Source organism: Ascaphus truei, chromosome 5 (assembly GCF_040206685.1).
Source record: "Ascaphus truei isolate aAscTru1 chromosome 5, aAscTru1.hap1, whole genome shotgun sequence".
NCBI classification, from domain to species: Eukaryota; Metazoa; Chordata; class Amphibia; order Anura; family Ascaphidae; genus Ascaphus; species Ascaphus truei.
In genome coordinates, this window is record NC_134487.1 from 29216125 (window position 1) to 29243547 (window position 27423).

Genomic DNA, 27423 nt, shown 5'->3' on the forward strand with positions numbered 1-27423 from the left:
CTAGCGTAGCAACTTAAATAAAAATAAAAGCATAGCAGTATTTTATTTGGCACAATAAGTTTTCTAATTTGTGGCAATTACTTGGTAATGTACTAGACACAATGTCCCATAAGTATTAAGCAGTGATTCCATAAGACACTTTCTAGTACGAGAAGACAGCCTATTCAAATAATTGCTCTAGAAGGTTTGGAATGGAATATCACCTCTTAGTAAACATGGGCCTGTAGGTTGTAGATTTAAAACAAGAAAGCATTTTTGGTGTGTACCTTTTTTGATAATAGTAAAGCTAGAATTTTCTGGGCTTCTCGACTCCATGCCTTTATGACAGTTGTGATGATAATGCTGAAGCCATGCTATCCAGTATTGTTCAACCTTCCTTCCACTACCTCTGTTTATTTGTAGCACAAAAAAACACAAAGTTAACCAGTGTATATAAAAAGCCAAGAAAGATTCAGCACTGCAGACCTGCTTTGTTGTTTGTCCTCTCATTTAAATAGGGTTCAAAGAAAGAAGAATACAGGATAAGCAATATGCTCATCAGACCATGTCAAAACGTAATGATCTGCCTAGCTAGAGTAATGAAAGTTTAAGCCATCACTGTATTCCGTCTTGCTATTTGCTATGCCTCATTAGGCTTAAGAAATTGCTGATTTGTACCACTCAATGTACAATATCCAGACTAATAGAAGCTGAAATTGCAGAATTGCAAAATCGGATTTTTGTCCTCCATTGAGATTCGTTGCCCTCCCTCTGTATTACTTGCATGTACTTCTGCGGCAATTTTATCAGATTCCTCCAGGATTCATGTTTTTTTGCCAATGTAATTAAATACCTGATCTACAATAACTGATTTATTTTAAGTATATGTTCTTATAACTTTACATGATTTCCTATTCAGGGTTTTTATCTTAACAAATATAAAAATGGACTTAATGTTAGAAGTATGATATTGAGGTCTGTTTTTCATTAGATTGCTTGTACACATTACGCTGTGTATGCTTTGGTGTCCTTATTAAACTTCTCATTTTTATAAAACCCTAACTAAATAGTGATCATCCTTCCATAGTTCATGCATTATGATGTGTCTTGAACAAATAATATAATAATAATATATTTATATATATATATATAAAACATAATACTGAGTTAAGTTATGGTGAGTAAAAAAAGTGACAAAACCCCTCCACAGGAAAGCAAATATGCAAATATAACTGTATGCTCATCTGCATGTCTTAGGCAGGTCTGCAACCCCGCCTTTCCCCATTATCACCCAGCATACAGCACTTCCACTGCAGAAAAGGATTCTAGGAAATGACATGCAAATGAGCACACAGTGTCACTTTTTGCCTCAATAACCATTTTTAACATGGTTCCCTATAGGCTTAAGCTTGCTCCATGGTCACAGCTTTGAGCACAGCCAGGGTTAAGGTGCATACCCAGAAAACCACCCACAGACAGCTGTTTCGACCTTGATGGGTCTCATCAGTGTGGGGTTGAATTACCGGGAATGCAAGAGAGGCTATGGGATAGGCTAAACCATAATACTGAGTTAAGTTAAGTTGTGGAGGGTTTTTGTCACTTTTTTTACTCACCATAACTTAACTCAGTATTATGGTTTAGCCTATCCCATAGCCTCTCTTGCATTCCCAGTAAAATCAACCCCACACTGATGAGACCCATCAAGGTCGAAACAGCTGTCTGTGGGTGGTTTTCTGGGTATGCACCTTAACCCTGGCTGTGCTCAAAGCTGTGACCATGCAGCAAGCTTAAGCCTATAGGGAACCATGTTAAAAATGGTTATTGAGGCAAAAAGTGACACTGTGTGCTCATTTGCATGTCATTTCCCAGAATCCTTTGCTGCAGTGGAAGTGCTGTATGCTGGGTGATAATGGGGAAAGGCGGGGTTGCAGACCTGCCTAAGACATGCAGATGAGCATACAGTTATATTTGCATATATATATTTATATTTATATATATATATATATATATATATATATATATATATCTATATCTATATATATATATAATAATATAACAAATAATAACAACAAATAGTTAACATGCATTCCATAACACTCACCATTCCAAGGGCTGTATTTAACAAGTGGTATCCCAGACTGTGTTAGAAATGTGACAACACGAACAGCAGGAGAAACAGGAGCAGATAAATGTCCACTGCTGCTAACTGGGAGCAATCCCCCTCCCAAATCTCTACCAGGAAAAAGAGGATCCCGGAGAAAGGAGGGTCCTGATTTGAGGAGGAGCCCGCAGTGAAGAGGGGTCCAAAGGAAGGCACAGTTTCAGGCAGGTGGCAGGCATGGTGTCACTTGTGCTCACCACAAACTGGACTAGAAGGTGGGGTTGAGGTGGGGATGTATATAACCACCGCCATGCAACCACGGGACCAGGTCCCGAATGCGTAGTCAGAGTCGTATAAGTGGGTCAGGGTAGGAAAGTTCGGGTATGTCGTGGTACTTGTCGTGGTCCGGGGTTTGAGAGAGAAGAGTAGTCGATATCCGTAAGCCGTGGTCAAGGAGAGGAGTGAGCGGGAATCCAATAGCAAGCCGAAGTCCAGCGGCACAGAAGACACAAGTCCAGATATGAACAGGGGTAACAACACAAGCCAGACAAGGCACTAGATACAGGCAAGACAACACAGCAGCTGGCACAGCACATATACCTAAGTTTATGCTCACAAATGTGCTCAGGAATAATGAAGGTAAATAAAGGGAGTGAGAACCAATCAGAAGGTTGCAGACAGAGTGAGGTCAGACAAAGGCTGTGAGCCGATAGGAGAGGAGATTGGCTGCAGATGAGAGGCAGCTGATACCCTTCCTGGGATCAGCTGTCATGCAGTGTGCACGTGCAGGTAGAGCGCGGCATGGAGCGAGCCCGTCACCAATCAGTACAGGCGCCGTGCAGTGAGCGCGCCTCCACGCATGTTTTGGTTGGCTGGCGCACATGTGCAGACAGGGATCTGCGCGCGCTGCGGGCAATGCCGTGTACCGCATCAGGAGCCTAACAGCGATCCTAACACAGGTTATTAACGGGAAATCCAGCAGAGATAGAAGGACCAAATAGCAAGGGGGAAGGTTCAGCAAGAAAAAAGTGAGCCAGGCAAGCTGCCACAAACAACAGTAAGTAACCTGTTGCAGTAGCAAGCAGGGTAGCATTATTTGGATTATTTATAGGAACAAACCAGGAATTGATTCTGCTGAGCAATCAGTGACAAAGCCTGGTAAACCAGAGTGGGTCAAAAGCATTAATTCAGGGAAAGAGAGTCCACCAGGGAATCCTGGCGAGAACATGAGCAAAAACTCAGTCATAACTTGACTGGAAGACACAGTATGGCAAGGTGGTTTGACACTGTCTGGAATATGACGTACCACTGAATGTACTAAAATGCTTTATCGAAATTGGACAGCATCTTATGGAAATCTGCTTAAATAACTGGAAAGCATATTTTTAACTTCAAAGCAGCTAGGAGCTGCTTTTGGATTGCACCATCCGGATCGCCTGCTTGAATTAGACTCTCTGGAAGATACTGTAGAATATATATGTCACACTGTTCACACATACCACAAGTCACTCTCTCCCACCCATGTCACTCACTCCTCTCATGTCTCTCTCCCCCCATGTCACTCTCTCAACTAAATACTGGAACTGGTACTACAACTGCATAAGCCCTGCTCTAGGGACAGTTAGAGATAGAATCAGAGCAGACAGATAGAGAAAGATGTCCCTGATTAGAACTCCTCAATTTTCCAAGTGATATTGAGTATGCCAAGTGGATTATTATTTCTTATTTCTAAATGTTCAGATTAGTATTGGCTAAGGGCAGTGAGGAACATCGTGGGTTACGACACCACATGGAGCCGACACCTATCCTACTGGCTATCATGTGATCGGCGTCACTAGACAAGTGATGTAAGTGAGTACATGTGGGGGGAGAGAGAGGGAGAGGGGGGAGGAAAGAGAGGGAGGAGAGGAGGAGGAAAGAAAGAGTGAGGAGGAGAGGGGGAGGAAGGGGAGGAGGAGGGAGTGGTGAGGAGGAGAGAGAGGGGAGGAGAGAAAGAGTGGGAGAGGAGAGAGGGAGCGTGAAGAGGAGATGGAGGGGGGGGGGAATAGTAGGGGGGAGAGGGGTAAGAGTCCAAAGCACTATATATATCTCCACAAACAACATGTGGGGACACCTGAGCTCAAAAAGGAGCAAATATATGCTTTTTCCAGGGTGCGGTTAAGATTTTGCAGTGTCCTCTCACGTGTGTTCACTTAGCTTCTCAATGAATGAATCGACATAATCGGATTCCCAGCGCGTTTCATCGCAGGTGGTAACTTCCTCAAGGTTATTTGTGGAGCAAGGATAGGATTCTAATAAAGGCTACAGCTGCCATAGTAACAAATGATTCTAATAACTAATTGATTGAATCTAGCATCTCCTATAGATAATAGCAGTAACTTTTAAACTGCGGGTGAACACTAAAAAGATTATGAAGCCCTGTGCAGCTCTTTATCTTCTCTTTCAGGCAAAACAGGGGACTTGTTCAGTCAGAACGGCTGTAGGAATTGCCGGAGTCTGATTCCTTTATATCTATATGGATTTCACTCTTTTATATGAACCAATATATATTTATTTATTTAGAAAATGTTTTACCAGGAAGGAATACATTGAGAGTTTCCTCTCATTTTCAAGTATGTCCTGGGCACAGTAGTATTGTAGTAGATGGTTGCATTAAATAAACAGTTGTAATACATTCAATTTACAGACATTTCATAGACAGTTTGAGATAATGTATGCTTACTGGCGTATGTAAGTTACACAGAAGTTCAAAATTGTGTTAGAAAAAGTAGGACAGACCTACAATGTGTTGTGTTAGAAGACCCAACCCAGTAACTGAGCAGCAAATGGCTGACATCATTTTGCTGCTGCCAAAGACTGTCCTCCTTTTGGCAGAGGCATATGCACATATGCAACTGCCGGTTACAGACTGTTTGCCAAGAAAAATATGACCATCTCTCAGTAACTCCTGTGATGGTCCACAGCAGGCCATTCAAATGCAGGACCCTCGCTGTGTTAATCGGATGGGCCATTAGTCTGGCAGCAGGAATCTCGCAGCGTGGGATGGGTTAAAGTGCAGAATTCTCAAGGCAAGCAGTCTACAACCGGCAGTTTCCAGCTGTAGGCTGAAGGGGTTCTGAAAGAATTCAGCAGGGCTTTGAAATGCCTTTGTCCAGGGGCATAAACAATGCAGGAGGTGAGGTTGACAAAACACATTGCAGCAAGAAATCTCAGATGTTAACCTTTGTACGCTGGTATTGTGAAGAGGGGAGAAGTTCTTGTGGAACCCTTTTTAGGTGTCCACCTTTGGGGTGATGCAGATGTTGGATGAAGGGGTTCTGATTGAATTCAGCGGGGCTGTAAAATTCCACTACGTCATGGGGTCTGGCATTCCATTGGCCCCATGAGTGATGTAGTGGCACTATGCCATGGAGTGCTTTTTGTTCAGCTTAGATTGCATTATGCATTCCCATAGAGTGCAGGACGTGATGTTGGGGGGGAAAGAGGGTAAGAAAGGAGGGGAAGATAGGGAAGATATGGAAGAGAGGAGGGGAGAGAAAGGAAGGGTAGAGAGAGACGGGGGAGGGGGGAGAAAGAAGAAATAGTGAGATAGAGGGGGAGGAGAAGAGAGGGAGAGGGGGACAAGGAGAGAGGTGGGGAGGAGAAGAGAGAGGTGGGAGGAGAGAGAGAGAGGGAGGAGAGGGGGAGGAGGAAAAGAGAGTTAGGGGGGAGGAGGGGGAGGAGTAGAGAGAGGGGGAGGAGAGAAAGAAAGAGTGGAAGAGGACAGAGAGGGGGAGCGTGAAGAGGAGATGGGGAGGGGGGAAAGTTAGAGGGGGTGAGGGTCCAAAGCACTATATATATGTAGCCAGGTCACCTTTTTCCCCCTGCGACCCCCCAGGGAACCTCCGTGGCCCAGAGCGATGTGGGGTGCTGCCGGAGGCAAGCGGCAGACCCGACGGCCATTCCGGAGGGTGGGGGCCGAGGAGGGAGCAGCGCGTCTTCCCCTACAGGTTGCCGGTTGCCGGGGACGCGATCGGGCCGTTGCTATGGCCGCGGTCGCGTCGCTAAGGTCCCGGCGGCTCGGTAATCCTGGCGGCGCCATTGCTCTGCGCGTTGCGCATGCGCAAGGGACATTAAGAGCCAGAGGCCCCCGAGCAGCTCGCGCATGCGCAAGGGACATTAAGAGCCAGAGGCCCCCGAGCAGCTCGCGCATGCGCGGCGGGAGCTTTAGGGGCAAGGAGGAATCGCGCGAGGGCAGGACAGGGAAGAGAGAGGTTGCGGCGGCCATTGAGAGTTCGCGCATGCGCAGGGCAAGTGCGCACGCGGCCCCAATGCTGTAGCAGCCTCCTGGGAACTACAACTCCCAGAAGGCATAGGGAGACAGGCACCATGTGCCTGATAGCAGCCAATAGGGCTGTAGGACTGCCCTGGACAGGAATGGATACATTTGGCGGGCTGGAGCTACGTAAAATGAGAGTCAGGAGCCCAAGGAAGGAGGTAGGGTGCAGGAGCCGGAGACTCCCTGCACTAGGCCAGCGGCCCTAAGGCCCTAGTTAGCCCTGATTCCCCAGTAGTGTGAGTGTTGCCAGAGATAGTCTCAGGTTAGGGACCCTGTCACTCATGGTAGTCAGAGCTGGGGAATATCAAGGGATAAGGGGGCGTAAGGTTAGTCTGCAGAGCGTTGCGGCAGGCGTTTAGGTGAATTAGTGGCACGAGACAGCTGGGGGGTTCATAGCGGTAACCAGTCTGGGGAGCCATAGCCCAGGGTCCGTGTTGCGAGTGACGAGGCAACTGGGGGGGTTCATAGCGGTAACCAATCCGGGGAGCCATTGCCCAGGGCGGCGTTGCGCGTAGTACGAGGCAACTGGGGGCGGTTCATAGCGGCAACCAATCCGGGGAGCCATGGCCCAGGGCCCGTATTATGAGTAGGGTGGGTACAAGACCTACCTATATAGGATAGGCAACCCCGAATGCCCTAGGAGATTGACCCTTAAGCCACTTAAGGATGCTGTGCTATAGGGATGGCCTATAGTGCAGGGTGTGTCACGTTGCTGTATCGTTAGAGAGGGACTCAGCGGATGCTGTGGTTCCAGTGACGGAGTTCGGACCCACGTTGGGGTCCACGGAGAATATCACCTGGAAAGGATCAGATGGAGGCATCGCGCGTCTGACCCTTTGAGAAGATTGTTGCAGGCCCGAGCATTGGAGTGCTCGGAAGGTACCTCTGAATTATATGTGCACCAACAGGCCTATTAGTTCATAGTGACTGCGCAGTCACCCACGACCTCCGTAGGAGTACGGGACATTGGGTGTGGGGGATTACAGGACACTGGGTGGGAACGCCAGACATTGGGCCTGAGGTGATAAGGTTATGATGTTATGTAATGTGTGATATGTGTGTTAGTAAAGTCATATAGTTAATATACATGCTGTCGTGTAAGTGATTATTATTGTGATTGTCCTGCGAGGAACCACTCCCCCTCTGGTGGGAGCCATCGCAGGTGGAGGCGCTGTACCGAGAAGATGTTGTAAGTGATCACCCCTAGTATAATTACCCCAGGTTCCCCGTGGCGGAAGCTCAGCCCTCCTGTGAGCCAACAGGTAATGCACCACACCTGAGTAACCTTGTATGTTCCTACACCTCCACAGTATAATCTGCGATTGGGGGGGGGAAAACCCGTTACATATATATATATATATATATATATATATATATATATATCCACAAACATGTTGGGACACCTGTGCTCAAAAATGAGCACATTTGGGGGATATGCTAATGGGATATGCAGAGTATGTTTAAGTGACTAAAAGGATTTACACCACATATACCTTGACAAGTCAGGTTGTATGTCATCTTGTAAGGAAGGGTTTACTGTGAGACCCATTGCTGAAGATCCTGCAAAAAAAAAATGTACATAGAGACAACATATCAAACAGAAACTCAACATAAAACTGCCAAAGCATTACCCCATAATACTACTATAGATATAAACACCTACTAACTGCTTTAAAATATCTTATGTTTTTAGAATATTATTTACCCTAAAGATAAAAATACATATGCCTTCCCAAATTATACATGTAATTATTTGCAGTTAAAATTGTCATATTTAGCTCAACCACTGCATGACAATGGGCTGAATGAAGCAGGTTTTGGGGGGACCAATGGAAGACATGAATGTACACTCATGAGTTCTCTGTCTTTGGTGTATGGCTGAAGGTTTTTGTTTCTTTTTACACACCACGTTATAACTTAATTGTGTCTGGTCTTAGACAGAGGTGAATTTATTGACCTACTGCAGATGTTATCATAATTCATGGAGTATATTCACGCAGAATGAAATTGATGATGCAATCCCTTTTCTTTCTACTACTCTCCAACCTCTTCTCTATGAATGTCATGAGGTCATTGCCTGACTCTACGATGGTCGCTATCTCCTAATGTGTTCTTCTGTTACCCTTAAGGTCAGGCTGACAGAAGGGACAAGTTCACCCCGTCGATCTGCTGCCAATATCTTCTCCTTCCAAAAACATATTTTGTTATTTTTTAACCGATGCTCGCACTGTTTTCCTTTTCTTGTCTTTTGTCTCCTTGCAGGTGGTTGCCATTCATTTACCGGATATAAAAACAGTATTGGAAAAGAATGCAAGGGAAACAGATGAGTGCATCATTGTAAAAGACAACATTGCAGAGAGGTTTTACGTAGGAAATTGACTTGAAAATGATTCCTAATATACAGTATGTGAGAAAGGTTTGCAACAAACAGTGGATTTCACCAAAGCAAATTGCATGGTCATACAGTGTGAGTCATGACCTTGTTCTTTCTAATTATATAGCAAGAAAAATACTCAGCAAAAACAGCAATTTTGTATAATTTTGACAAATATAAAAAATAAAAGAGCAGCATTTTTTCAATTTTAAGCAAATGTTAAAATTAATTTGACGAAAATAGCATAATTTTATGCTTTTTGCTTAAATTAATTAATGAATATTTAACTCTTCTTTAGTTCCTTAAACCAAGGTGTTTGTGAAATTGATATTTAATTACTGCACAGACAGGTATTATTGTTTTTAATTTAAGTTTTCTAACATTATTCGCCCTTATTGGTTTGTATATTGTCATTAGTAGAGTTCCCTTTATCTATATGTAACATGACTGGCCCAGATTGCCTCTCTGCCTCCTGTCATGTAAGTCCTTAGTAGCTACAGGCTGTGACAGGCAATCCTGTGGGCTTTTGACCCCCCCTCATTTTGACTCCCTGAGTGACCGAAGTGGTGGTGAAATAGGAATCTGTGTGCAGCCTATCATGGTGCAGATCATGTGACCTCCCCTTCTGAGCCTCAGGGAGGAAGTACAAATTTGTAGTGAGTCTGCGTCCACCCCTTCTAGGGAGTGGAAATGTGTGCCATCTCCTCCCGGCTGAGAGGGAGATAGGCCGGTAAGTCCCGCATGGGCTGACCTCCATTAGAAGAGAGCTAGAACCATCCAGAGGCCTGGAATCCTCTGTGACCCATGCATCCACTGTGAGAACATATGCAGTGACTGCTTAAATAAAGCCCCTTTATTTTATATACCCGTGCCTGAGTTATCAGACTATTGGGCAGGGGGAAGAAGTCTGTTGCAGTGGGAGACTGTCTCTGGATATCCTCGAGCCACTGAAGCTGGAGGAGCTGTCACCAGTAAAAGAACAACAAGATCATCAAAAGCCTGCCCTGTTCCCCCAACTACATCACGGACACTCGGTTCTCCTGGACCCTCATAGGTATGCCAGAACCACAACAGCAGTAGCCACAGCAGTATTTTCCAGAAGGGACAGGGGGGGGGGGGGTACAAGTGCTACATATATTTTCTTCCATTTTACTGCTAGGATTCCCTGTATCTATAAAACCTTGAATTTTGTTACTCATAGCTTTCATCTGGAAAACATTATACGCAATGTGAGTTTGATCTTTTCTTCCCCCATGTAATTTAAAGATATAAAAAGATTGTTATAATGAGACCATAATTTTGTGCCTTCTTTTGATATATTATGAAAATATTTTATAATAAGTGTAGCCATGGCTTGTCCAGACTATACTTTCCGCCTCCTGACATATAAGTCCTAGTAGCTACAGGCAGTGTCAGGCAATCCTGTGGGTTTATCCCCCCTCATGCTGCCTCTCTGAGTGACAGGGGTTGAGGTGAAACAGGGTCTGTGTACAGCCAATCATGGTGGAGACCTTGTGCCCTCCCCCTCTGTGCCTTAGAGAGGGAGTGTTCCAAATTATAAGCAGTCCAGCTCTCCCCCTCCTGGGGTTGTGAAGTGGAGCTCTGAGTCTCTCCCGGGTGGAAGAGAGAGACAGGAATTCATCCCCTCTTGGGGTTGATTGCCTCCCCAAGATCTGAGTAGAGCACAAGGCCTCAAGACTGCTAGAAGGCCGGTACCATCCAGAGGTCTGGAACCCATCCTAAAAGATGATGCATGCACTGTAATATCAACTGTAGTGGATGCCTCAATAAAGAATCCTTTTTATACACCCATGCTTAAGTAACAGTCTATTGGGTAGAGGTATGCAAGAAGTCTGTCATGGTGGGGACTGTCTCCCGGAACCCTGGAGCCTGCTGTGACTGGAGCCGCTGACTCCATGAGAAGACCCTGAAAGATAACCAAAAGCCTGTCCTGTTTCCCCTTACCATCGCGGAAGCTCATCTCTCCTGGACCCTCACAGGTAACAAGCACTAATACACCTGTAGCAATAGCAAGATCTCCCGGGGGTGGTGGGAGGGGAAAGTAGCACTACAAATGAAGGCGTTGCTGAGATGGCAGAACAGGGTAGGCTTTTAAAACATTGCAGCAGTGCAGCACAGAAGAGGCCAGGGCTAGGCTCCTGATGCTTCACTAGGGACCCTGAGTTAAGGAAGGGGGGAAACTCTCTCTGAGGCTACACCAGGGAGGGGGTTGCCTAGACCCTTACCGCACACAGAGACTATGTTGAGGCATACCCTGTGGGAAATGTTCCTTGGAGCGTAGATACCATTCATAAGAAGAAAAGATACAGTTGGGGCGTACCATGTGGGAAATTGTCCAGAGAGCGTGTACCCTTCATCTTGCTCAAAATAAAGACGGGCCCTTTCAGTTGTTGCTGGGGACCCTGTGTACCATCTATTTCTATGGACTGTGCTGTGTTCTCAAAATGGCGTTCCCGCCAGAAAAACGGGACTTGCAAAGCCAGATGCAAGTTTTCTGCAAAAGTTAGTGCAAGCTATTTGGCGCCAAACCAATCACCCCTTGATCTGCCATGCCATTCCCTATATTCCACCTAGGGGAGGAACAACACCAAGAACCAATCGGAGACCACCTCTGTCATGGGAGGAGTCAACCACACCCTTCTTTACTTCAGTTCCACAGAGCTGAGCCAGAGGAATGAGCTACCTTGCCTTATTGCTGCTTACTACCAGTACCTCGGAAAAGAAAGAAATATGTCTGCTTTGGAGTTGGCTAGTTACTACTTGCCATTCATGGCCAACACCACCTGCGCTGTGTCTGCCCAAATTTCAGGCTCCCTGGGGGCGACGCCAGCCCCACCATGCAGTGCCAGAACAGTAGGGCCTTATTCATGCAGCCTGCCAGCCCTGGGCAACCAATGCCGCTTTCCAGTCAATTGACCGGGCCTCCACACCAACCAGTGTGGCTCTTGCAGAGTCCTATGCTGTGCTGATATCATGGGCACGTGTGCACTGACCATCGCGCCCGAATGCCCATGTGGTCCAGTGCCAAAGTTACCTACACTAGCCTACCCTGATATGTACACCGTGGGGCCACCCATGGGCCCGTGAACCCTGCAATTTGCTAGCGAGGCTCCAGTGTACCGGTGAAAGAGACAACCCCCGCTGTGACGCTGCTGACGGTTCCAGGACCGGAAACTGTACCTGCCGCTGACTTGGGGGTTAAGTTAACTGTCCCGGGGATGTTGGGTGCGTTTCCACTAGCAGTGCAGGAGCGGGCAAGCTCCATGCCAATGGCTACCAGGGAATGCGAGGTGCCTCAACATCACAGCCTGGTGGAGGTGTCCTTACGCGGCCCCGAAGAAAAAGTTCTAAGTCTGATTGAAGCTTTTAATCACCTGAACATTACCAGGAAAAACACTCTGTATTAGATTTGTCACAACCATACTGCAATCTAGCAAGTTCCCCTGAGAGTGGGAGATGCTATGGAGTGAGCTTTTAACCATTTAAATGTGGGAGGGGGTAAGCTTCAATTAGGTAGGAGGTTGCCACCCTCCAATCAGCTAAGACTAGCTGAACAAGAATTGTAAAACATACTGGACACCTAACAAGCTCCTATTGAACCCCCATTCGAGACCTGCGGTGGAAAGACCAAACCTTACCTGCTGTCGGAGGTGAAGATCCAATCCCGAGGCGTCCATCCAGAAGGCCGTGGTGCTTTCAGAGCCACAGAGGAGCCCCGCTCCTGAGGAAAAAATTGGAGCAGAGAAGGAGCCATCTGCGGAGGATCCTGTGGAGCCAGAGGATGTCCCATACCTTTGGATCGTGAGGCTCCAATGTCTTACTTCCTCCAGGAGCCTGCTGTGGCCTACCTGAATGAGGAGCCAGGCAAGGCCTTGTTCAGTATGCAGCAGGGTGATGCACTGCTCCTCAAGCTGCGAAACCCCAGCTGCCCATGTACCTTCCCAGGCCACTATGTTACCACCTTGGAGAAGGGTAAGCCCACTTCAGAGGGATTTATCCGGGACACTACTAGGGCCCAATCACGGGCCAATACTCCCAAGGCCATCCCTGTGCAGGACAGTATCCAGGCTCCAGTTTCCCCTGCTGATTCCGTTTTTGTATTATCCATTTTCCCAGTGATAATCTGTCCCCTGCATTGTCAACTGATTTAAGGGACTGGGATTTTGGAGGAAAGGATGATTGGACTGAGGATTCAGAGGGGGAGGTACCTTATGCAAGTTGGACCCCCCATGTCTAGTCTGGCCCCACCATGGTCTCTGCATGGTCTCCCCAGCCCCCCATAGCCTCCCAATGGCCTCCACTGACCCCCCCCCATTGCCTCCCCTGGTTCCCTCCTGGTCTCCTCTGGCCACAGCAAGGGCTCCCCTGGTCTCCCCACGGTCTCCTCATGGTCCCCCATGGCCTCCCCTGTTCCCCCCTTGTTTCCTCTGGCCCCCTCATGGCCTCCCCTGGTCTCCTCTGGCCCCACCACAGCCTCCCAATGGTCTCCTCTGGCACCACCACGGCCTCCCCACGGTCTCTCATGGCCCCCCATGGCCTCCAATGGTCTCCCCACGGCCTCCCCTGGACCCTCATGGCCTCAACCTGGCCCCCACCACAGCCTCCTCTGGTCCTGCCAGGCCCCGCACTATCTCCTCTGGCCCACCCATGGACTCTCCTGGCCCCCCCCTCTGGCCTCCTCTGACCCCATATCTCCCCTGGCCTCCCTGGTCTTCCCTGGTCCTCCCTAGTCTCTCCTGGCCCCCCTAGCCTCCCCTGCCCCCCACCCCCCATGGCCCCTTTGGTCTCCCATGCCCCCCTCCCTTGTCTTCAGTCAACCTACCCACCCTGCCTCACTCTGTCACCCACCCTGTCTCACCCTGTCTCTCTGTCACCCTGTTTCTCTGTCATCCTGCTTCACTGTCACACTGTCACTCTGTCTATCTGTCACACTGTCTCTCTGTCACACTGTCTCTCTGTCACACTGTCTCTCTGTCACACTGTCTCTCTGCCACACTGTCACACTGTCTCTCTGTCTCTCTGTCTCTCTGTCACACTGTCTCTCTCTGTCTCTCTCTGTTTCTCTCTGTCTCTCTCTGACACACACACACGATCTGGATATCTTATTTACCCTATATATCTTATCTGCTCTATACCTACACCGAAATAACCTATACTGCTTTCTTCCAGATCTGACTCTCAAGCTTCACACGGCAGACATCAGAATCCCCCCAAACCCAGAAGACAGGTAGAGAACACCTTCCCTCCAATGTTTAACAGTGCGGGAATGGGGGTACCTGGACATTGAGGGACTGCGGATCAGGTTAGATCCCAGGCGGGATCGCTGCTTTAGATATTGTGAAGCTGGGGCATCCTGACACTGGTTAAGTGGTTCAGGAAACTAGTCATTCACATCTTGCTTTTTTTTCTAGATTAGTGAGGTCATCCGACATTTACACACATACACACACACACACACGTGTAACTATGTAACAAGGACTAATTGTTGTAAACTATAAATGTAATACAATAAATAAACTGAAAAACAAATAAGCTAGCGCTAACTTTTAGAGTGTGCAAATTAATTCCAAATGGATATGAATGACCTGTTATTCCTAATTGGGAATAGAGGCTGGCTGCCTGTGATATAACTTTGAACCCAAATCAGAGACAACTGATAGAGAAAATATTATATCTGTGGGCTCCATTCATACACATATGGTAATAAAAAGGATATATACAACCCGTAATGGTAGCTTTGTCGGGTCCAAAGGTAGGCTCCACATGATAGCAGTATCACATGAAAAATATAAATATAAGGAAGTCACATAGCATAATACTGCAGAATAAATATTCACAGCATATAGACTAATGACATGACAAACCAACAAATAACAAATGACATGGGCTGAGAAACACTGGGTGACTGATATACAAATGAGCACATTTAATGTTAGACACAGAATATGAATAAAAAACAAATAAAATACACAACATGTGTTAAAATAGAATAAGTCCCACTGGAAATCTCCTGCTGTGGCTGAAATGACCACTTACCGGATGTAAGGATTGGGAGCCCCCCTGCTCACATGGAAACAACTCTCTTCAGCTTAGTCGGTTGGGGCTTGGCAATCGCAGCCGCAAATTCGCCGTGCAATACCCAGAACGCTGTGCAGATGGTATCAGCAGATTCGTGGATGCTCCAATCAACAGAGGAAACAAGACAGACGTCAGCAAAAGTCAGCAGAGTGACCAGTGGGACCACCCTACGCGTTTCGGAAGTACCAACTTCCTTCTTCAGGGGTAAAATAAAGATAAGCTTTATGTAACTCCCTCTTTTTCAAGGGACCAAAAGTAATTGGACAATTGACTCAAAAGCTGTTTCATGGACAGGTGTGGGCTATTCCTTCATTATTTCATCATCAATTAAGCAGGTAAAAGGTCTGGAGTTGATTCAAAGTGTGGCATTCGTATTTGGAAGCTGTTGCTGTGAACCCACAACATGCAGTCAAAGAAACGCTCAATGCAAGTGAAACAGGGCATCCTTAGGCTGCAAAAAGGAAAAGAAAATCCATCAGAAAGATAGCAGGAACATTAGGAGTGGCCAAATTAATAATTTGGTATATTCTGAGAAAAAAAGAACGCACTGGTGAGCTCTGCAACACAAAAAGGCCTGGACGTCCACGGAAGACAACAGTGGTGGATGATCGTAGGATCCTTTCCATGGTAAAGAAAAACCTCTTCACAACATCCAGCCAAGTGAAGAACACTCTCCAGGAGGTAGGCATATCATTATCCAAGTCTACCATAAAGAGAAGACTTCACAAGAGCAAATACTGAGGGTTCACCAAAAGGTGCAAACCATTCATAAGCCTTAAGAATAGAAAGGCCAGATTAGACTTTGCCAAACAATATCTAAAAAAGCCAGCCCAGTTCTGGAACAGCATTCTTTGGACAGATGAAACTAAGATCAACCTGTACCAGAATGATGGGAAGAAAAAAGTGTGGAGAAGGCTTGGAACGGCTCATGATCCGAAGCATACCACATCATATGTAAACACGGTGGAGGCAGTGTGATGGCATGGGCATGCATGGCTTACAATGGCACTGGGTCACTAGTGCTTATTGATGATGTGACAGAAGACAGAAGCAGCCGGATGAATTCTGAAGTGTATAGGGATATATTGTCTGCTCAAATTCAGCCAAATTCAGCGAAGTTGATTGGACGGCACTTCACTTTCAACCCAATCGAGCATGCATTTCACTTGCTGAAGACAAAACGTATGGCAGAAAGACCCACGAACAAACAACAACTGAAGACAGCTGCAGTAAAGGCCTGGCAAAGCATCACAAAGGAGGAAACTCAGCGTTTGGTGATGTCCATGCGTTCCAGACTTCAAGCAGTCATTGCTTGCAAAGGATTCTCGACAAAGTATTAAAAATGAACATTTTATTTATGATTGTGTTAATTTGTGCAATTACATTTGAGCCCACTAAATAAGGGGACTGTGTATGAAAATGGTTGCAATTCCTAAACATTTCATACGATATTATTTTTCAACCCCTTGAATTAAAGCTGAAAGTTTGCACTTCTATTGCATCTCAGTTGTTTCATTTCAAATCCATTGTGGTGGCGTGCAGAGCCAAAATTATGAAAATTGTGTCAGTGTCCAATTATTTCCGTACCGAACTGTATATGATGGGGAAAAGGTGATTCATAACGTAAAGATGAGCAGCGCCTTAAAGAGCTTCCTAGCAGAATCGGCTTTACCGAGGTTGGGAAGGTTGGAGCGCTAGGCACTTCAGGTAGATTTTTCGATAGAAGAGCTAGACGAGGTGGTAAAAAGCCTAAAACCTTCAAAAGCTCTGGGCCCAGATGGGTTCTCTAACTTTTATTATAAAAGATTTAATAAGATTTTGGCTCCACACATGCTAAGGATGTTCAATGCAGTCCTGGCATGGGAGCCATTCCCGAGCCAGATGCTCCAGGCGTCAATCTATTTAATCCATAAAAAAAGATAAAGACCCCTCAAATTGTCAGAGTTACAGGCCGATCTCCCTAATAAATTCAGATGTCAAAATATACGCTAAATTATTGGCCAATAGATTAAGTGCTGTTCTGCCGAGGCTGATTCACCCAGATCAAGTTGGTTTTATTAGAGATAGACACGCGTCCGACAACACCAAAAGGATCATAGACATAATTGATTACATCAATGCCAACAAGATCCCGGGGATAGTGTTAAGCTTATGTAACGGGTATTCCCCCACCCAACCGCATATAGAGTGTATGTGAGGGGAACCTATGTGTTACCAGGTGTGGTGCTTATACTTGCAGGTTCACAAGAGGCCTGAGCCTCTGCTTGCTGGTAACCTGGGGGGCTCTCTGGACCATTTCTTGATCAGCGCCTCCACCTGTGCAGGATTCTAGGAGTATAGAATGTCCCCTACACAGGACCCACATATAGTAATCACATACACTGGAGTATATGTATAACCATTTACTATATGCAGCATTAACATAACACAAAACATTAACCATATGTTATCAACTCAATAACTGTACAAAAGTCTCAAGTGTCAGTCACTCCCGCTAGGAGCGTATACTCCGTGCCCACAACTGTGTACCCCCACACCGTGTCCACAGTATAACCCCCTTGTCCCGTGGTCAGCGCTGCCACTATGTGTGAGTACTTTGTTGGTGCACTTATAATGATACCTGCCTGGTGCGGCGGCACCTGGCTTTAAATAATCTTCTCAAAGGATCAGACGAGTTCCTGTACGATATCCAGGATCCATCCGCGTGGTGATCCGTCAGGGGCGATCCCACCCTGAAGATAGTCCAGCTCTCTTACTGGTGCAGGCTTGAGCCCAAGCCTCTTAGGGGAAGCGCAGCGTCTGCTGTGTCCCAAACAGCTAATGGGGCAGGGTCCCTAACCTAGGGCCTGTCCCTACAGCACCACCCACAAGCTATCAGGGGCTCAGGACCTATCTAGGGCCTAGGGGGCTGCTGGCCTAATGCAGCGGGTCACAGACCCCTGCACGCACCTCCTACCCCTAACTCTTCCTGGTCCTGACTGCCTCGTTTCTCCAGCGTGCGAAAAGTATCAATTCCCTTCAAGCAGGGAGCTCCTATAGCCCTATTGGCTCCCTGGCGTCACATGGGGTGCTGCTGAGGCTCATGGGACTTGTAGTTCCTTCCAAAAGCCTTCCCTGGTAGGCTAGCGTTCGTGCACTTATACTGCGCATGCGCAACTCTTTGAGGCTGCCGGCACTCACTGCGCATGCGCAAACTCGAGCAACATGGCGGAGCCCTGCACGGGAGCCGCCGGGGACCTCCGTATCACCGGAGCGCTCCCTGCTTGGCCCCCACCCTCCACAATGGCTGTCGGGTCTGCCGCTTTTGCTCTGGCAGCACCCACCAAGGATACCGGCCATGGAGATAATGTGTGTTGCAGGTCAACGAGGGGTGACATAGCTACATCCTCCCCCTGGTAAAATCCCCAACGTCCCCGCTTGGAACGCAACTTCCTACTATACACAAACGTTATATAATAAAAATGCATCTTAACGAATATAACTTAGCACATTGCATCAACTTTAAAGAATGTTATATAATTCTGTGAGCATCGCAATCACAGATTGGATTTTGCTCCGAGACCACTGCTGAGCCTCATAATGGGGTGCCCCAATTTGATCATTGTTCCCTCTGACCAGGGAGGGTTGACCAGCCTCCCTGTTTGGAGGGTTCCTGACTCTTTGGCTCCGGCGGAGCTGTTCTTCAGCAATTCCCTTTGGGGAGTGATACGTACAGTCCTGAGGCTGAGCCTCTTCCCTTGAGGGGAGAAATGTCTCTGAACAGTCTCTTTGAGGCACAAAGCATGGGCTCTGTGGATCTAATGGCTGGCTCATTGGAGTCAACGTGTCTATCATTGGACCAAGGGGTCCTTTACCCTTAGCTCCTTCGGGAGATACCCCCGCGGTCGGAAGGCCCCTTTGAGAGGTTCCTTCCATAGGATCCTCAGAGGTGGCATTTACTACAGTCTCTGGGCCATCCTCTGTACTATCTGACTCTCCATTGAGAGAAGCAGTGGGCACTTCCAGTTCGTTATCCCCTACTTGAGGTATGGGCAGGAGATGATTCCTATGCAATACCTTTACCCGGCCTTCAGTGTCTTTGATGCGATAGACCGGGAGGCCAGGCATCTGAGATTCTACTTCGTATACTCCGTTTCTCCATCGGTCAGCCAATTTATGTTTTCCAGGGACTCCCAGATTACGAAGTAACACAGCGTCCCTAGGACGTAGCTCCCGATACTTGACTTTATGGTCATATCGTCTTTTATTGCCAGCATTCAGTTTAGCCGTAGATTCCTCAGCCTGTTGGTAGGCTTACTGCAGACTGTCCTTGAGTCTTTGTACGTATTTGAAATGGGCAGCATTGTGTATCACATCCGTGGACACTCGAAGCCGTACATCTACTGTCAGTCTTGCCTCTCGCCCAAACATAAGGAAGTATAGGCAGAATCCAGTTGACTTGTGACAGGTACAATTATACGCATGAACCAGGGTCTCCACGTGTCAACTCCATTCAGTCTTCTGAGCACCCTTAAAAGTCCCGAGCATGTCCAATAAGGTCCGATTGAATTGTTCTGGTAACGCATCTCCTTCGGGATGGTACGGAGTCATCCGTGATTTAGCAATGTTCAGCATTTTGAGCAACCCCCGCATCAGAGTGCTCTCAAAATCACGACCTTGGTCTGAGTGAAGCCGATTTGGGAGACCGTAATGAAGGAAGTACTTCTCCCCTAATATTTTTGCCATTGTGATGGCTTTCTGGTCTTTTGCGGGGAAGGCCTGCGCATACCGGGTGTAATGGTCCGTGATGACCAGCACGTTGCATATTCCTTGGCTATCGGGCTCAATAAACAAAAAGTCCAAACACACTAGGTCCATGGACCAGAACTCTTCAGATGGGCCATGGGCGCAGCTCTTGTAGGCAAGGTCTATCCTTATGTCGTTCCAACACTTTTATTTTGGCGGCATCCCGGATATTTGGGTGCTGCCTCAAGGCCATTTGTATTGCCGAAGAAGGAGTATCAGCAGGGACCCAGCTCACCACGAGCGTGTGAAGCCGCGGCACTTGCAGCTCCACGGCCCAGTCATACACTTCTGAGCGTGACGGTGACGGTAATGGTGGTGACATACTTAATAACTGAGTGGGGCACCCCAGGTCTGAGATCTCAGCAGCACCTCCAAATGTAATGGGTATTCCCCCACCCAACCGCATATAGAGTGTATGTGAGGGGGCACCTATGTGTTACCAGGTGTGGTGCTTATACTTGCAGGTTCACAAGAGGCCGAGCCTCCACTTGCTGGGAACCTGGGGTGCTCTCTGGAATGTTTCTTGATCAGCGCCTCCACCTGTGCAGGATTCTAGGAGTATAGAATGTCCCCTACACAGGACCCGCATATAGTAATCACATACACTGGAGTATAGGTATAACCATTTACTATATGCAGCATCAACATAACACAACACATTAGCCATATGTTATCAACTCAATAACTGTACCAAAGTCTCAAGTGTCAGTCACTCCCGCTAGGAGCGTATACCCCGTGCCCACCACCGTGTACCCCCACACCGTGACCACAGTATAACCCCCTTGTCCCGTGGTTAGCGCTGACACTATGTGTGAGTACTTTGTTGGTGCACTTATAACGATACCTGCCTGGTGCGGCAGCACCTGGCTTTAAGAATCTTCTCAAAGGATCTGACGAGTTCCTGCATGACATCCAGGATCCACCCGCATGGTGATCCATCAGGGGCGATCCCACCCTGAAGATAGTCCAGCTCTATTACTGGTGCAGGCTTGAGCCCAAGCCTCTTAGAGGAAGTGCAGCGTCCGCTGTGTCCCTAACTAGCAAACAGTTAATGGGGCAGGGTCCCTAACCTAGGGCCTGTCCCTACAGCACCACAAGCTATCTGGGGCTCAGGAACTATCTGGGGCCTAGGGGGCTGCTGGCCTAATGCACCGGGTCACAGACCCCTGCACGCACCTCCTACCCCTAATTCTTCCTGGTCCTGACTGCCTCGCTTTTCCAGCACGCGAAAAGTATCAATTCCCTGCAAGTAGGGAGCTCCTATAGCCCTGCACAGGAGCCGCCGGGGACCTCCGGAGCACCGGAGCGCTCCCTGCTCGGCTCCCACCCTCCACAATAGCCGTCGGGTCTGCCGCTTGTCTCCGGCAGCACCCACCAGCGGTCCCGGCAACGGAGGTAATGGCGGTCGCAGGGCAACGAGGGGTGACCTGGCTACACTTAGATGCAGAAAAGGCCTTCGACAGAATAGACTGCCATATCTAGAGGCCACGCTTGGGGCTTTTGGCTTCGGAGAAAAGATCTTAAGGGCAATAAAAGCGTTATACACAAAGCCGTCAGCGAGGGTCCTACATTAAGGCTTCCCCGCAGAGCTGTTCAGCATTAAAAGTGGTATGAGACAGGGCAGCCCCTGTTGTTCGCTCTATGCATGGAACCACTAACGACACAGATTAGATGTAACAGAGACATCTCCGGAATCAAAATTTTATCACAAATCCACAAAGTAGCATTATATGCGGATGATGCACATGGCCGGACTCACATGGTAAGCCAGCCAATCAGAGCGTGGGAACTCCATCCCTACTCTGATTGGTTCAAGTACCATGTGAGTCCGGCCATGTGTCATTTCATGACGTTTTCTTAAAGGCAATAGCAGCAAAGCCATTCTGATTGGCTGTGCTGGCATTGCCTTTAAGTGACGTCATCAATTTTTTTACATCGGCCAAAACACATGGTTTTCACGGCCCAATCAGGGCCGTGGGAACCATATGACGACAAATGTGACGTCATAGGCCTTTAAAAGCCTATGTCGTCTCATTTTGAAGGCAGATGCCGAGGAGGACGGACCTCCTCCTGAAGATTGAAGACCAGGGCGTGGCACCGGACGTCAAAAAGACCCCGGAACAAGGTATTTTAATACAGATTCACTAAGAATAAAACTAGTACAACCCTTGATTGTCATGTTTTATTATTTTAATGTTTAATTTGTTTTTGTTTTTTCTTTTATGGGTTCCTGTTTCTGGATCGTGTCGTGGATTGTTTCGTGGATTTCTTCGTGGCTTGCTTCCTGGATTGGTTCCTGCACTTGTTCTTGGATTGGTTCCTGCACTTGTTCTTGGATTGGTTCCTGGTTTGGTTTGTGGATTTGTTCCTGGATTGTGTCGTGGATGGTGTCGTGGATGGTGTCGTGGATTGGTACGTGAGTAAGCTGATCAACGGGAGTCGGTGGGGGCAAGTAATGGTAAGTTAAATAAAGAAATGTTCTTAATGTAACTGTTTTTTTTGTTGCTTTTTCATGTTTTCATTTTTTATAATGCATATCATTTCTTCCCACTGTATGTATGTCTGTATGTATGTGTACAGATATATATACAGGGTAAGAAATGATAGTGTTGTTAAAGCTTCTTATTCTGTATTGTTAATCATTGTGGCTATGCATTGATGTGTGCTAAATGTATTTTATTTTTAGACAGATGTAAGTTTTGGGCTTCCAGGCCGTACAGTAGGATATGGAAAGCCTTGCTTTAGTATATTGTAATTGTTGGTGTACTTTTGACTATGTTTTGAAGTTGTTCTCTGTTAGGATAGCTTTAGTTCATTGTGTAATTGGTATGGATGGTATTTTAATTGTTTAGGGATGTAAGTGATGTGTGGTAATTCATTGATGGTGAGTTTATTGGATTAAATAATATACTTCTTGTGATGTATGGCGATTTGAGTGGGATTATTGTATTGTTAACATTGATTTGCAGCGTGTACATGCAGTTTACATGTTATGCTACATGTATACACTGTAAATGCAATGTTTTATGAGGCATGTGAGCCTACAGATTGAATGATTAAATGGAATTTGGTTAGGCAATTGGTTTTTATTTCACTGAGGATGTTATGCATAACTGTTGTAGGCATTGCAGGATGGCTTCACCCCTTAATTACCTTTCAGGTTAGTACCCGATAAGGTGATTAAGGGGTTCAGTGTTATGTTAATGATATTCAAATGTTGTGGCTATTACTAATGTTGGCAACGGACCCCAAGGATGATGCTGGCGACGGAGACTTCTTATTGATGAGGTTAGTTCAATTTTCTTTACATTTTAACGGTATTGAATGTGTTTAATAATGGCCAAATAATGTATTATCCCTATGTGGATAATAGTTATTTGGCACATTATTGTACTGTATGTGCTGGGGGAGGGGGTATTAGGCCCAAGGGTATTTGGTAGGACTCCCCTGTGGGTATTGGGTGAGGGTGGTTGGGGGGCTTTGTGGGGGAGGGTATGTGGGTGATGGTGGCTTAACCCCTTAATAACTGTAGCGGTTAATAACCGCTATGGTGATTAAGGGGTTAGGGGACATTAATTTGGATGTTGTAATTCTTGTGTTTGTTTTGCAGAAGCGGATGGGGCATGGGCAGGATGAAGATGAGGATGGCCTTCATCGTGGCAGTGGGACATGGGTGAGTGCTATATGTATTTAAAGTCTTTATTGTTGTGTATGTATTGTAAATGGACAACTGCACTATTATCCATTTGTGGATAATAGTCATTCTGCCCATTACTATACTGTATGTTGTGTATTGCTGCTATGTTTATTGGGGGCATTTGTCCCCAATAAACATGCTACTATGCGTTAACCCCTTCATTGCCTTAGCGGCTATACGCTATGGTAATGAAGCAGCATTAATGTATTTTAATAATATTGTGCGGAAGCAGGAGGCCCCCTGAGCTGAAGCGCATTTATTTGTGGCTCAGAGACCCCCTGCCTCCCGAGTTACAGGCCCCGGTTTGGGCCATCGGTTACAGTGTGGACGCCATGTTTATTGCGGGGACGCTATAAACATGGCGGCGACACTGCCACCCGATGACACATACCGGGGCCTGTAACTCGGGAAGCAGGGGGTCCCTGCTCCACAAAGCAATGCGGTTCAGCTCAGGGGACCCCCTGCTCACTGTACAGTATAATTAATAAGACATTCATGCTGCTTCATTACCGTTGCACATAGCCGCCAAGGTAAGGAACGAGTCTTTATTGATGTGTGTGTGTTTTATTTATACTGTACATCTGCAGAGGGTCTCCGGAGCAGAACCACGTTGGTTTGAGGTCCGGGGACCCCCTGCCCCCCGAGATACAGGCCCCTTTATGGGGTGCCGGTATCCCTCTGGTTTGTTTACAGGTCGCGGTCACGTGATCGGGACCTTTAAACGCAGAGGGATACCGGCACCTCATAAAGGGGCCTGTATCTCGGGGGGCAGGGGGTCCCCGGACCTCAAACCAACGCGGTTCAGCTCCGAAGACCCCCTGCACATGTACACTATGAATAAAAGTTGTTTTTAAATACTTTTTTTGGTGCCGATGTTTGCGCTGAGAGAGCGGCTTGTCTCTCTCAGCTGCAAACATCTATCGGCACCAAAGGCTTATCGGGAGCCTTATCGGGAGCCAGGCTGTATCGCCACAGGTCATCGGCAGCTTTGCTTTCGCAGTGCTTCAGCAGGGATCGGAAGGATTCGGCCCTTACTGAATACTGCGAGGGCAAATCGCCCAAAAAAAACATTTTCGCAATTCGTGCCGAAAATTTTGTATCGGGGCTTACTGCATGAGGCCCTAAGACCCAAATACGAGAAGATGGGTGGAATTGGAAAGTGAAATGTGCGCCCCCTTAGAGCTGCACAACTTAATCTAGTATCCTAAATCTGGTCTCACCGCGCTGCGTAAACCACTTTCCTCTGTGTTGAACTCATTAGCAGTGTGGGAGACCTCTAAATTTAGTTGCTCATTGACCTCAAGAAATTCATTGATGGCCCCGCTGTGTGGCAACCCAGACTTTGCTCCTGGGCTGGACATCAAAGGTTTTAGAATATGGAATAGTCGGGGGATCACGAGACTGAAAGACCTGGAGGGTAGAAACACTATTAAGACATTTGAGCTAATTAAGTCAGAAAAGGACATCCCTAACACAGAATTCTTTAGATACCTCCAGGTCCGAGCATTTTATACAAAACATACAACTAGACCTCCACTAACAAATTTCGAAAAGCTCTGTGCCCGAGGCCCGGACACAAAGGGACTAATATCTGTGTTATACAGAGATGTGATTGGCTCAGGTAGGGACAACGGACAGAAACTCAGCTACATGGACCAGTGGGAATACGATCTAGAGGAGACATTACAGGAACATGACAGGACTGAGATTTTCAATGCAGCGGGCAGAAGCTTGGTCTGTATAGAGGAAATCAGGGGAGCATCATTACCTATAGGAAAAAATAAATACAACCATAGTGCAAAACGTAATAACAAAATACACTAAAATGGCAGATCTCTCTCAAGAGAAAAAAGACGCTAGATGGTAACACTGTAACCACAGGCTAGCGGCAAGGAGCAGGAGGAAAGTGCGTCCAGGACAGAGACACAGAGTCAAAAGATAAAATGCCAAACTTTATCCGACAATGATAAAATTGGAGGCTTACGAGATATCAGATGTTTAACAGCATTGGTGTATGGTAAAGTTGTTCGCCGAGTCGCGTTCTCGGAATCCCCGTACACTGCTGCCTTATCCACCGATCTCCGACCTCCGACCTGCTGGAGCCGATACGTCACATCCGGTTCTTTCAAATCGTATGGAAGACGCCACCGGAGCTTCACAGCAGTCTCTCCCTCTGGATCTAACACTGGGGGGTTACGCTCTATGCATTTCGCCGTGCGTGATGACGGCTTCGTCAGGAGAAGTGTATAGAAGCTTGGTCTGTACCACATTAAAGGAGAACTCCTATAAGGTGTTAATGAGATGGTACCTCACCCCGGTCAAATTATCCAAATTTGTTCTAGGATATTCCCTGCTTTGCCCTAGGCAGTGCGGGGAAAGAGGAGATTTGTTGCACATGCTGTGGTCCTGCCCTCGTATAGCCCCGTATGGGAAAAAATTAGAGATTACTACAGAGGATTTTGGGCCTCGAAATTAAATTAGACCCATTGCTGTTCTTGCTTAACAGACCAACAAAAGATATATACAGAGCTAGTAACAAATTGATAGCTCATTTTGCAACAGCAATGAGATGCGAGACTGCAGCATTATGGAAACAAAATGAGATTCCTTCCATTGAGAAAATTCGAAATCGGATTTGGTTCGTATGCCAGATGGAAAAGTTGACGAGTTTGGTTAACGACACTGGCCCAAATTTCCAAAAGGTATGGCTGCCATGGTTAGCGCACTCAGATATTCAAGGGGTGAATGTTGCTACCATATGGCTTTGATAGATGTAGGTGAGTTCTCCACTGATGGGACTTAGACGGTCCTGACTTAGATTAGAAGGACTGAAATGGGTTCTCAGAAGAAAATGGGAGCCATGCCCATAAACATTACACATAGCAGACAACCCGGAGTCAGGCGAGTGGAATCAGGTCAAGACGATTTAGCTATTTTGCCCCCCCCCCATTCTCCCCCCATCTCTGTCTTTGTGTGTGTTTGTCATTGTTTGTTGTTAGAGTTGTAGGATGCAAGGTGCTGCGTCACCATTAGCGGAGAGAATATCTGACAACAATGTATGAAATGTGATACTATACCTTGTAAACAAAACTAATAAAAACAAAGTTTAAAAAAAAAAGAATGGCTTGTGAGGGTATTTAGAATGAAAGGACCGAACGAGCCTGGGAACATGGAGAAGATGCTGAGGTATCCAGGAACGTCCCTCTAGTCCAAACCCTTTCCAGTGTACCAGGTACTGGAGAGCTCGCCTGGTGATCCTGGAGTCAAACATGGATTGTACCTTTAACTCTTGTTGGCCCTCCACGAGGAGGGGTCCCGGAGGCGAGGATGAGGAAGGAGAATGAGGATCCTGAATTTGAGGTTTCAGTAATGAGGTGTGGAACATTGGTTGTATCATGAAAAGGATGGTAAGAAGTAAAGTATTCAACAGTACAACTGAATGCGAGACAAGACCATACCAGGACGCAAGTTGCAAAACCTGAGCAATGCTCCACACAGCAGGCACAATACAAATACCACACAGAAATCAGGAGTACAAAATCAGAGGAAGGTTCACCTGTTCCTTCAGCAATGTCGTGTACCTCATCATGTGCATGAAATGCCCAGGGGGCTGCTACTACATAGGTGAGACGTGACAGGGGCTAAACAATTTTCACCACCTTGTCATACTTTCTAGCAAGGACTGGGTCTTCCCTTTGCTTCTGGCGAAAGTCAGGGAGCTACAGGTCTGGTAAATCTTCAGGGCCCATATCCCCCTCCCTTTGGCCATCCCCAGCCATCACTTGTGACCTCTGGCTACTAGAATGGTCACCTTGAGACCCAGATTTCTGCAACCAGTCCTGTTTGTCCATGCGTCTTTGCTTCCGAGTCTTTTGAACCCGGTGTCTACTGGGAAAAAGGTCTGCAGAGAAGGGGAACAGTTTGCCAGGGTTCTCCTGAGCCCTAGAAGGAGGCTTCTCGTGAAAGACTGGGGCCGTTAGGTCCGAAAAGAAAGGCCAGTCCCGACCGAGCACAACGGGGGCAGGGAGCCAAGGAGCGACTCCTACTTCGAGGTAAGCATCCTGACCTTT